This window comes from Gymnoscopelus braueri, assembly GCF_963280865.1.
Source record: "Gymnoscopelus braueri genome assembly, chromosome: 2".
Classification (NCBI taxonomy): Eukaryota; Metazoa; Chordata; class Actinopteri; order Myctophiformes; family Myctophidae; genus Gymnoscopelus; species Gymnoscopelus braueri.
The window spans coordinates 20,578,686-20,591,854 of NC_137604.1; positions in this window are offsets into that span (position 1 = coordinate 20,578,686).

Genomic DNA, 13,169 nt, shown 5'->3' on the forward strand with positions numbered 1-13,169 from the left:
AAAGCAAACACAACTTAACAGAAGAACAGGGCTCCTCCTGCACACAGAACAAGATTTATTGCTTTTCATTTCTTGGGGAAAGAAGGTCTGCGAGATAGTGACAAATCCTCATATTGCGATATTTTCCAAGGGAATTGTGTTAACAATATTGAACATAAACATCTGCGACACACTTTCTTTTCAGTTTGCTTTGAAATGTCAGAAACGGGGGAGGATAATATTTTCGACACAACTTGTGTTTTGGGGAGATAATTATTTTTTATTGCACTTCTTTGCATCTCTGTTTTAGTTTCTGCTCTGTGCACATTTGTTTCTCCTGGATGGTGGAAGTGGAACAAAGTATGATTACATATTATATTAATACTTACAATTTTGTTTATAACCCAGGTCTGCTGATTCTAACACCATGATGGCTTGTTCCTAGTTGAATTTAGCTTTCAAATAGAAGATTATAAGGAAAAATAGGACAGTTGAAGGCCATATATTGAATATATTTCATGTGGAAACGTATAACATATTTTATTAGAAATATTTAGTGGGGCCATAGTAGAGAGTAACTGATTTAGAAAGCAAGAAAGCAATAATGTGGAAAATAGTATGAGTTGGGATTTAATTAAAATGGCCTTCACTCTGTAATTGCTTTTTGAGAGCTTTGTGTGTGTAATCATCCTCATACTGGAGATAACTTTCTCTGTTTAAAATGTCAACACCGCAGCACGTATAGTTCCACCTCTTGTGCCACGAATCTCGTATATCTCACTCTATCCCACTTCTTACAAATGCATTTATATGATCCACCTGTGAGCCCAGGGAGGCTCTGTAGATGCCACTATAACACGCCCCAAATGCATTGCTGCTGATAAGGATGCTATTTTATTCTCCTCGCAATCAATAACTCATCTAAATGTAGAGGCAAGAGGTGAGGAGCCACTTATCTCCTCCTCACACACACACACACACACAGCAGTACACTGTGCAACACAACACCTTCCCCCCCGAGAGGTGTGCTGACGCCGCCGATGACTCACCATTATGATGAGCACATTGACGAGGGGTGTAGAGATACCATTCATAATGTGCCATTAGCAAATCTGTTAGAACCTCACGCTCAATGGCAGTGTTTTGGAGGCAAAGTTTTCAAAGGGTAGGAAGATTTCGGAACACATTTGAAGAATACATATATTCAAAGATTTGCACCAATTTTCAAGATTTTTTCAAAAATAGCAGATCTACAAGCTTGTAGCGCGGCACTCGGTGCCACGCTACGAGCTGGTAGATCTGCTATTTTTTAATAGCCAAAGTGTAAAATAACGTTTTTTGGAATTTGTGGACACATGTGTATATGCCTTACACGCGCAAGAGCGTGTGTGTATGTATATCTATCTATAAATATATACTGTATATATATATATACAGTATTATATATACAATATATATATATTTCACGCCAAAGTGGGGTGAATTTATTTTTAAATATCTGAATGATCCAAAGTGATATTTTCTCAAGTACATGAAAAAGTGTTATCTGAAGATGAAAAAGAGATTCTTGTAATTTCAAATCATATTAGTGTAGGCTACACTTCCACAGAATGAAGTCCTCAGTGTTAATGTAACTCTGAGAGTGTACAAGTGTAACCAAATGGACCCGTTACAGGTTACAACCTAGGTAGCCTATGTTGTGGGGACCATCACTTTTTTAGCCTTACACATTTGGAGTGGTGGGGCATCTTCTATCTAAGATCATGATGCTCTCATCAGATACTCCATGTTCCTTCATTACTGGCAATTATAAGCTGTATAATTTACCATTCAATTACCAGTTAACTGAATTACAGCATTTCAATGCCCAATAAAATCCCACTGTCCACAAGTTTCTTAGAAAAACGAGGGCTGTAATAAGCTATAATTTATATGTCTAGTGTAAAATTAGGCTATGCCAAGAGGGAGTGCTGCTATAGAGTGATTTGGGGCACGAGGCCACAGCACCAATAAAGGAGTTTAATATATTTGCTGTAATCATATTTGCAATTATCATTATAATTTAGACAGCTATCAAATATGTTAGCCGAGGACATGCATCATGCATTTTGTTTCTCAACTCTTCTTCTGAGCTACAGGAGCCTAGATAACTGGTCATGCATTTGAACTTTGCTGCATTGAAAGATGCTGCGACAGGCTGGAGGCTGTATGAGCAAGAATCAGATGAGATAGCAGCAGAAGATAAAAATTAAAATGTCCCCACGAAAAGGGCTATAGGCTATTATTACAGCTATATTTTAAGAAGCTATTTAACACAAACGTGATCACTATGATAGCTTATCCCTATGCCTTTTCCAGTTCATGGAGAATATAGCTGTGTCCACTCAGGCCTGGTCAATGGCATAGAAATCAGAATACACCTGACCATGTCTTTGTTGTGTTTTATTCTATCAATAGGCTATGGCTGCAGTTCTAGCCTGCTGCTGTACAGTAGCCTAATAGGCAATCTACAAGCTCACAACGCGTCGCATCGCGACGTGTTGTGAGCTTGTAGATCGCCTATAGGCTACTGCACAGCAGCCTATATGAACCTATCGGAAACGCTGGTTTCGGTATCCTACCACTCAGCCAGTGACATTGTACAATGGCAGGGTTTCTCTACGTTAATCTCCTACAATACTTATAAATCAACGTCTATAAATCATTATGGAGATCAGCCAACAACAACAACCCTAAACACACACGATTTAGACCGTTATACGGGCAGCGCGACGAAATATCATCAATATACAATACGAATCACATTAATCGGCGACAATTCCAGCCGTTTCGATGGAAATAAGAAGGTGAACTTACCGTTATTTCGGCGGATCGGACGCTATACGGATGGATGCTTTAACGGGGACGCAGAGAGTGAGCAACGGTTGCCGTTGCCGTGGTGATGTGGGATTCACGGCAGGATTGCGCATGTAATTCGGCAGCCCACCCGTTATGTTCTCTTCTCCTCCGGATGAAATTGGCAGTGGTGGAAGAAGTACTCACATTTTTTACTTGAGTAAAAGTATCGATGCTGCATTCATTGTAGATAATACTCAACAAGTACACGTCTCGTCTGGTATTCATAATTTACTTGAGTAAAAAAGGACAAAAGTATTGGCATCGAAATGTACTAAGTAGCCTACCAAAAGTAGAAAATACTCATTATGCAGAATGTCCCATTTCACAAGTTTTCATAATGTATAAAATGTATACAAATATTTTGAAAATAGCAGATCTACAAGCTCACAATGCATGCCATGCCAGGCATTGTGAGCTTGCAGATCTGCTATTTTCAAATGGCCAAATTCTATATAGGGCTGAAGTGGGTAATGTAAATCTATAAAGTAACTAGTAACTAAAGTTTTCAAATAATTGTAGTGGAGTAAAAGCATATTATTTGCCTCTGAGATGTAGTGGGGTAGAAGTAAAAGTATTGAAAATTGGAAATACTCCAGTTAAGTAAAAAATACCTCAGAATTGTACTTAAGTAGCCTTGAGTAAATGTATTTAGTTACTTTATACCACTGCAACTTGTATGATGATGATGGGCAATGCAAACGTGGTCAGGCAATGTAACTGGAGGAAAACTAGATTCTTTCTTCCCAAATCCTATTAAATTATCGAATAAAGGCATAGTTTAATTCATGCTCCAGTAAGAGAAATAATAACAATAATAGCAATGCTAAAATATCAGCTCAAACACTATTGCAAAAATGATGTACTGTAGGCTGCCTAAAGCAAAATAAGTAAATGTTTGTGTTGCATTAAAATGGAAATTGATTGAAACAACCATTCAACGTTTGAGCTTATTCCCCCTCAAAAGTCTTCCAACTTGAATAAAATAAAAATAAAAGTACTAAATAAAATCAAACATGTTTGGCTATGTGCTTTTCAATAAAAAGTGTATCATGCTGTGAGGAACAATCCATAGTGAGGTGAAGCAGCTGCTGGCTAAATGCTGACCCTCTGAGAGGTTTGTGAATCACCATGGTGCTTCTAATTCACCACTTGTTGTAACAGAGGTGATGGAGTGATTAATATGAATATTTTATATATATATATATATACACATATATATATATATACACACACACAGACACACACACACACACACACACACACACACACACACACACACACACACACACACACACACACACACACACACACACACACACACACACACACACACACACACACACACACACACACACACAGCTAGACCACTGAACTTAGTAAATAAGAGAGGTTGATTTATGTATACTCAATTGAGTGTTGTTCACTGAGATTGTACCAAATGTAACCAACTTGTTTACAAAACACTCTCTGAGTTACAAATGGAATAATTAACACTTGAGGATTTGACTGTGTATCTGCGTGTGTGTTTGTGTGTGTGTGTGTGTGTGTGTGTGTGTGTGTGTGTGTGTGTGTGTGTGTGTGTGTGTGTGTGTGTGTGTGTGTGTGTGTGTGTGTGTGTGTGTGTGTGTGTGTGTGTGTGTGTGTCAGACAGCGACAGAAGGAGGGTGGGGAACCAGGGAAGGAGAAACACAGCAAAGTGAAATAGACGGATGAGGTATAAAATGAGTGGGAAGCAGGAGCCAGCCTTGTCTGCGGTGTTTAGATCAACCTTTTCATTGCAAAGGGAACCCATGCTGGCTTCCCCTCTTTGGATATTCCCCGACTCGATGAATCCATTCTTCCTTTAGGGGTCCACTCGTCCAAAAAATCAACAGCGGCCCACCCCTCCGCACCCCCCTCTGCCAACTCTTCAATTGGGGCTACATTTATTATTTTGACCTTTACTTTGCAGGGGAGTGACTTCAAAGTGAACCCTCTATTTCTTCCTCCTTAGGGAGACGGAGGTGTCATCCTCACAGTGTGAGAGGCAGACTGCAGGCCTGCACTGGTTTTGTTGTAGGAGAGGAGGAGAGCGAGGGAGGCCTGGGTCCACACATAATGAAACCAGAATCAATTAGGCCCTGGTCTTTAAAGTGGACTGCATGGAAAGCGAGGCTAGGGTGTGTGTGTGTGTGTGTGTGTGTGTGTGTGTGTGTGTGTGTGTGTGTGTGTGTGTGTGTGTGTGTGTGTGTGTGTGTGCGCGCGCGCGCGTGTGTGTGTGTGTGTGTGTGTGTGTGTGTGGCGTTAGTGTGTGTGTTTAACAGGGTTTGTTATGATATTCTGTTGGAGCGAAGATTACACTTTTGATCATGCCTACTCTTCCCACAAAATATTAATACATAAATACTTTCAAGCATTTATAGTAGGCAGTTATGGCCCCAAAACACAATTTACTGTCTTGGTATTGTTTTCCTCTTTTTTCTCCTCATTTGTTTTGTCAAAGTATTCTGCAAAGTGTACAGTTCCTTATGTGGAGAATCATATGAAATCAAGTTAACCAGCACTCTCTGGAAGTAGAAGAAGCACTGGCCAATGTCATGGATGTCTGGTGATGACATCTACAAATCCTTCTGGCAGCCTTATTTGGTACCATTTGTAGTTTAATCAAAAGGACCAATATACTGCTTTGCAATATGACAAGGTCTAAAGCACAATTCAATTCAATCCTTCTGACGCCGTAATCTAACTGGATTTCACCATGGCATGTCAATTAATCACAGTAGTCGTGGAGTAATGGTGTGAACGTTTTATTTTGTTTTGATTTGACGTTGATCCTAACCTATGCTGTACCTGTAATATGTTGCAACTCAATGACGGTAGTCGTACAGGGAGTTCTTGCTATAAATGTAGGCTAAAACACAGGAACAGAAAAAAGAAAGTCCAATAATAATGATATACTGTAAATCAACAGTGCAACGTGAGCCTGTCTGGCGGCTTATCTGTTCAGAGATCAGACTGCATAAAGTCTCAAACATGGTTATCTTTCACAGCTATATTAATAAACTGGCTGATGTCCTAAGGCCATATACATGTTTAAAATCATCATTTACATAATTGGTGCACATAGCAGAGTTCATTTTCAAGAGATGTCACACTTCATGTCAAACATTTATGCTGGTCAAACGAATTGACCCGAGGAAGAGAGTGTGTTCAACAATAAAGCTACAGCAGTGGTTCTCAAATTGTGGTCCAAGGACCCTCAGGGTTCTGTGAGGGGGCTCCAAAGGAACCAAATGGATCCTTACAGGTCTGTAACTTATACAAATGGAACAAAATGGACCCTTACAGATCCATTTGGGTCCATTTGTACACTCTGAGTTATGGGGGTCCTTTAGAAAAAATAACCAAACCCCCCCCCCCCCCCCAAATAAACCGAGCAACAGTTGTAATGCCCTGACAGCAGAGGTCAGCTATGCAGAGATTGGTCATCATATCATTGTCTTCATCAAGGTGTAACAACAGGGCCATCTAGTGGCCAATTCTTCACATAACCACCCTAACAAGTGTGTTAAATGGAGAACAGAATATGCATTTAATATCTGTTCTTTAAGTTTGATTTGCAAGAACTGACTGTTTATCATTTCAGTGCTGAGGAATTTCAAACAACTGCATATACCAAAACCTTTCTGAGTGATGTCCATGGTGTGAATATTTGACTGCAGTCACTATTTCTCACCAATAGATGGCAGCACTGGATCACAGACACGGGTGATAAGCGACCACTAACTGAACAGTCATACCATCAGATAAATCAAATCAAATCAAATCATACCATTATATTTATGATCTTAACATTCTTATATTATACCATTATATAACATAAATTATTATACTATATTATATTATGATATACTATACTACTATTATATTCATTATTATATGCTTGTATCTCCCTCTCTGTCTCTCTCGCTGTCTCTCCTTCCCCCCCGACACACGGTTGAGGCAGATGGCCGCCCACCCTAGAGCCTGGGTCTGCCTGACATTTCTTCCAGTTAATAAGGGGGAGTTTTCCGAGGTCTACATGACTCTATTAATGCATGGACAATATTATGTTTGTAAGCCACAAAGTAAGCAAAGCACACTAGAAGAACACTAAACTAGCCCCATGCCCCAGACCAGTAGTAGCCTACTGTGAATACCTGTGTTATGACTGAGTGTCAGCTTATGTATGGAGTCCCAGCCTGCCCATCACTCATTGGTTGTCAGCCATAGGTACACCCTGTATTGTTATTGTTGAGGTGTACTGTGGCTGGCACTTGCAGGGGTGAGCGGTGGGCTATATTCAGAGTAGTGAGGGGGAAGAGCATCTTTGGTCTTCTGCATCTGCTTATAAGAGAGTTGTAGGGGTATTGTTCTGATCGGTATACTGCATGTTTGATGGCATATAGGCCAGTGGTTTTCAAACTTTTTGTGCCTAAGGCACATCAAAATCTATTATGTGTGATGATCACTCTGTAAATGTTTTGTTTACATTTTTCAAAAATGTTGAAAATAGCCAACAAACAAGCAATGCTTCGCAAAGTGACGCGTTGTGAGATCTGCTATTTGAACTTAAAAATATATATATATTTGTGAAAATAAATAAAAATAAAAGTTTTGCCTATACTGACTGTAGGCCTATAGCCCAGGGGTCTTCAACGTTTTCAGCCCAAGGACCCCCTAGCTGAGAGAGAGATGAAGCAAGGACCCCCATATTGTATAGAATTGTGTTTCAGACTCAACTTTTTTTGTTTACATGGTCTGCTCTTTTCTCCCTCTACACCTATACCTCTTTGCCAAAAATAGCCGATCTACAAGCTCACAACGCCTCGCAGCGCGAGGCGTTGTGAGCTTGTAGATCGGCTATTTTTGGCTAAAGTTCTCCTCAGAAAAGGGGTGCTAGGGTTCAAGTGGTTCAGGTAAAAACTAAAATCATATCACACAAAGATTTGGCGGACCCCCTGTAGTAACTCTAAGGACCCCCTAGGGGTCCCAGACCCCCTGTTGAAGACCCCTGCTATAGCCTATATGTTGCAATCATAATGTGTGGTTTCCACAAAATTCCAAGGCACGCCTGGAGTTGTCTCATGGCACAACATGTGCCGTCAACACACCGTTTGGGAACCACTGGTGCAGGCTATAGGACCCAGACAGCAGCCTGTATTAATGTGATGTCCAGTAATAAAACCAGGTAACAACAAAGAAGTTGGCATTGAATCATTACTGGTTCAAGTGGTACAATACAGTAAGGTCTGTACTCACTGTATAGTCCAGTCAGAGAAAAGCCCATCGCAGTTCATTCTTGGAGAATATGTGCTAGTTATTCAGCAGAATGTAGACAAATAACATTACTGTAGCATCAGATCAGGTGATGATGTAGCTTTTTTTTTGGGGGGGGGGGGGGCCTACAGGACAGTAGGCTGACAGGAAATGGGGAGAAAGATGGGGGGTGACACACAGCAAAGGTCGTTGGGATCAGGAGTCGAACCCGCGACACGTAGTCAAACTGGATTACCAGCATGTGGTATGCGCCTGGACCGCTAGGCCAGCGGGCGCCCCGTGATGAGGTAGCTTACAGCTTACTTAGATCACATGGCATTTTTAACTACAGGAGCATCTATTTAAGACAATGACCCTAATCTCTGAAGCTATTTGAGACCATGTTGATAAGAACAGGAGTCTCAAATAGTTTTCACATAAGCTTGCATGCCAAGTACTGTGGTGTATATATACAGTATAGTATACCTTTTCAGATTCAGGCTGAAACTTAACGTAATCACACCTACTGTATCTCTTTGATGAGTTTCTGACACATCAGTCATGTGTAGCCTATGTTGCTCATTTTGCGTAACACCTGAACAATTATGTCCATGCTCGAGGTGTATACACATAGAAAGCCTACTTTCATACAGTGGTGTAAAGTAACTAAGTACATTTACTCAAGTACTGTACTTAAGTACACTTTTGAGGTATTTGTACTTTACTTGAGTATTTCCAATTTCCAATACTTTTACTTCTACTCCACTACATCTCAGAGGCAAAGATTGTACTTTTACTCCACTACAATTATTTGAAAACTTTAGTTACTAGTTACTTTGCAGATATAAATTATGATGTTATGAAACATACATTAACCACTTTAGCTCTATTTTATACTTAGGCTATTTGAAAATAGCCGATCTACAACCTCACAACGTGTCGCGATGCGACGCGTTGTGAGCTTGCTATTTTCAATTGTAGTACTTTTACTTTTGGTACTTTAATTACATTTTGATACCAAAACTTTTGTACTTTTACTTAAGTACATTTTGAATTCCGGACTTAACAGAGTACTTCTACATTGCAGTATTGATACTTTTACTTAAGTCCAACATTTGAGTACTTTTTCCACCACTGCTTTCATACTTCCACATTTTACACAGTTTTGTACTTCAGTGTTTTAAGTGATTCAATGTTTCATGAAATAAGATAAATCTGGCAATCAGCAGTAGTATAATGATGACACATACACAAATGTGTTCCAGCATGTAGTCTGAACATTACAGAGACTGACACAAAATAAGATTTTTCATTAACCACTCAAGCCCTATTTCATACTCCCTCGTACGACATGTGACCAAAATAGCAGATCTACAATTTCTCAACACAGCGAATCCATCGTGACGCGTGGTGAGCTTGTAGATTTGCTATTTTCACTATTTAGGAAAAATATGAAGATTGAAAGAGGTTAAACTTCACTATATTGGATTGACTTTTAAATTGTAATTTATTTTATGCAGTTCTTGTCATTCTCAGCAGAAGACAGAGATATGCGAAATGGCTTTTTTCTTCCTCTAAAGAAACGCTAACCATGTGTACCACAGCAATCTATTTTCATTAAATGTGGCAATGTGAAGACGAGTCTAACATTGTCACATTTTAATTAGGATGAATCACCTTATTCTGTCAACATTAATGAATGTATGATATGGCGGTACTGTGCACATGGAATAACATGTTATTAAAATAAAGATGTCGCCACATGTCTGGTGGAAGGCTGGAAGCCTTATGAGAAGAGTTTAATTGGAGACATTTAATGATCTTAGGCTGCGGTCACAGGTATATTTAGCACTTTTATTGAGGTGTGATCTGTAAAGCACACTGAGGGCCATTTATAGCCAAAGTTGTATGCTTAAAGCTATGTAACTCAATTAAACAAAAGTAATTTTTTATGTAATCTTTCATTGGTATATCTTTCACAATAACCACATAAACGTGTAAACAGTTTTGGTCAACTTCTCTTGTATGTATTTTAAAGTTAATGCATACGTTTGTGACAACGTGTTGTTGCTTTCCAAATATAACCTCGGCGCTGGAACCCGGCAACGTTTGTTTTGGAGAGATACTTGTGTGGTTTGGTTTCAAACGGAATCCTGGGGAATCACAGACCATAGACAGACCACAGGTGTCACCAGAAAGACTGCTAAAATTAATGTTACGCAATATGACTTTAATTCACGCTTTGTTGTACAATGGTGTTAGATTAGATTAGCCGTCATTGTCCCTGAGGTATTTGGTTTCACTGCCTTTTCAACATCAAACACAAAATACAGTCAATATTTTCCCCAGAGGTTTACTATTTGTGCCTTTGACTTTTATTGTTGCGATATGCTACATTCAATATTTTCCCTAGAGGTTTACTTTTTTTTGCCTTTGACTTTTATTGTTGCGATATGCTTTTGTTATATTGTCCATACTTTTTTGTTTGTTTTTTCATCTGTATGACATGTCTATTAATGTTTTATTTGAAATAGATGTGCTTATTCCACATTGATGTAATTTGATCCTACAATTAATGTACAAACATTCCTGGAGAATGCCACTTCTCAATAACCTCACTCCGTCAAATGGAAGAAGCTTGCGACACACATTTTGTTTCACAGCGTACTTGCATCTGAGACTTCGGGCGCAGAATCGATGACAGACGGAGTTTCATTTTTTCAAGCTACTAGGCAGGTGATTGGATGATCCCGCCCCTAGCAGCCGCTGATTGGTTCGTATGCGCAGCGGTTCGGGCAGCTTTACTCTGTGAGCAATCCCAGACCCTCCTTCCTGAAACCAAATGCAATGCAATGCATGAGATTTCCGGAGGGAGGGGGTGTTTACCAGGCTAACTTCTCAAGCCCCTGGAGGGTTTTTAGGCATTCTCATTTTTACTGATGCTTTGTGTATCACCTTTAAATTCTGTTGTAAGTGAAAACAAACAAACTAAATTAAAATACACAGCACAAACATAAAGACAATATAGAATCTCCAGAGTACATCCACCTCCAAACACACAACCAACATGTCAGCGAGGCAGTTTGTTTAATGCTGCAATGACTGAATGGACAAAACTCCTATACTAAAACAAACCTTTTCCTATCTCAAAGTGTTGCACTCTGAAAATAGCGGATCTACAAGCCTAGAAGCATGCCACCCCAGTTGTACGATGAACTATAAATTAGGCTATACACAAATATGGATGCAAAGCTTAAAGGTGTCACCTAAAGTAAAAAAAAGTGAACGCATGGACACCAGGGGAGCCATTGTACTGTACAGCTTGTTGTTGAAAAAGTTAAGACAAATTTGAGGTATTTAGATGTTATGGGTGTTTTCTAGGATCAAATATTTAAGCATAATTGATTCCAATGGGACACAATGAATGTTGGAACGTGAAAGTCTTGGGAAAGACAGTGATTTCCCGTGGGACAGAGATGAACAGATCACAACTGTTTTTACACTATTAAGTCTTGAAATAGGCTGTTTACTACCTTGGGGTTATTTTACTCTTGAGATCAACATTTTATGATGTCAGAACTTTCTGCAAAGTATGCAGTTTCTTAAGTGGAGAATCATATGAAATGGAGTCAGCCAGCGCTCTCAGGCAGTATATTAAAAAGCACTGGCCACCGTGACGGTTGTCTATAGATGACATCTGAGATGATCAGAATGATGTAGAAGCACTCTTTTTACTGGCGTTAATAGGTTCTAATCCCCTTTGTGATATATATATATATATTACCTTTAAAATCATACATACAGAAACGTACAGAATGTATCCATCATTTGAAAATAGTTACATCTATTCTTATGCAATAATAAAAGCGAAATATTTTGGTAACATTTTCTATGAGCCCTTGTCTATAAAATAGTATAAACATACTTACAGAATAATGCATTATAATCTGCTTATAACACTGTATAATTATATTTATAAAGTTATAAGTATTATTAATATTTATACTTTGTAGGCCTACTTAAACACACTTATTAAAATGCATTAGGAGTATATTCATAATGCTTTATAGACATTTAATGCATGTACAGACAGGACAGGACCCTCTGGTTGATGAATGTCAGATAAAATATTTAATATTTACTTTTAGACAGTCATAAACTCAGGTTTCCCAAAAAGAATTACAACATGGACAGACACAGTCTCGGTCTCATTTTAGTTAGACTACTCTAATCCAGTCAAGAGATTACAGTCACTTCCCATACAATCCTATTTGCTCCACCCAGATCAGACTGAGATGAGAACATCACATAGTGTATTCCAGTGCTTATCATAACAATGAACACTGAAAATCTTTATAACTTCTACTGAATTTCTTTTTTTCTTAGTTTCAACCTGTTACTGACAAAACTCTCGATGGCCTGGTGTCTTTGACCACATCAGCCAAGCAATACAAGTTGAGTTCCACTGTTAAATGAGGCTGCCAACTAGACTGTGAAGACATAAGGAAGCCGCTGTCATGCTCGCAGTGGTCACCATTCTGCATCAACATGTCCCTCTCCAACCCTCATCCCACGGCATTACCCACCTACAGCGCTGTATATAGTACATCACCGCCCACGTTCACTCCAGCTACCTGCCTGCCAGAACAGAAGCTTTATGTCCATGCTGTGTGTGTGTCTATACTTAGCTCTCATATGGCCCAGTCTACGCTAATGCACTATAAGAGTCCCCATGGCAGGATAATCCACATCCAGCTCTGCAGTTCTCTCTTGCCTCCACCGCACCACAAGTAGTTCTGCTACACGCCGAGAGCCTTAGAAACATAACGGCGGACACCCACAGACTGCCGGTGGAGCAGGACAAATGCATAGAGGCAGTGGAGGAAAAACACAACATTGGTACCAAGGTAGAAGGACCCGGGGATTGCAGTGTTGAGGCAAAAGTGTCGTCGTCAAAGATAAACTGCAGAGAGGGCATTTCAGGTGAGAAGTTGTTAATGAGATGTCTTAGTTCA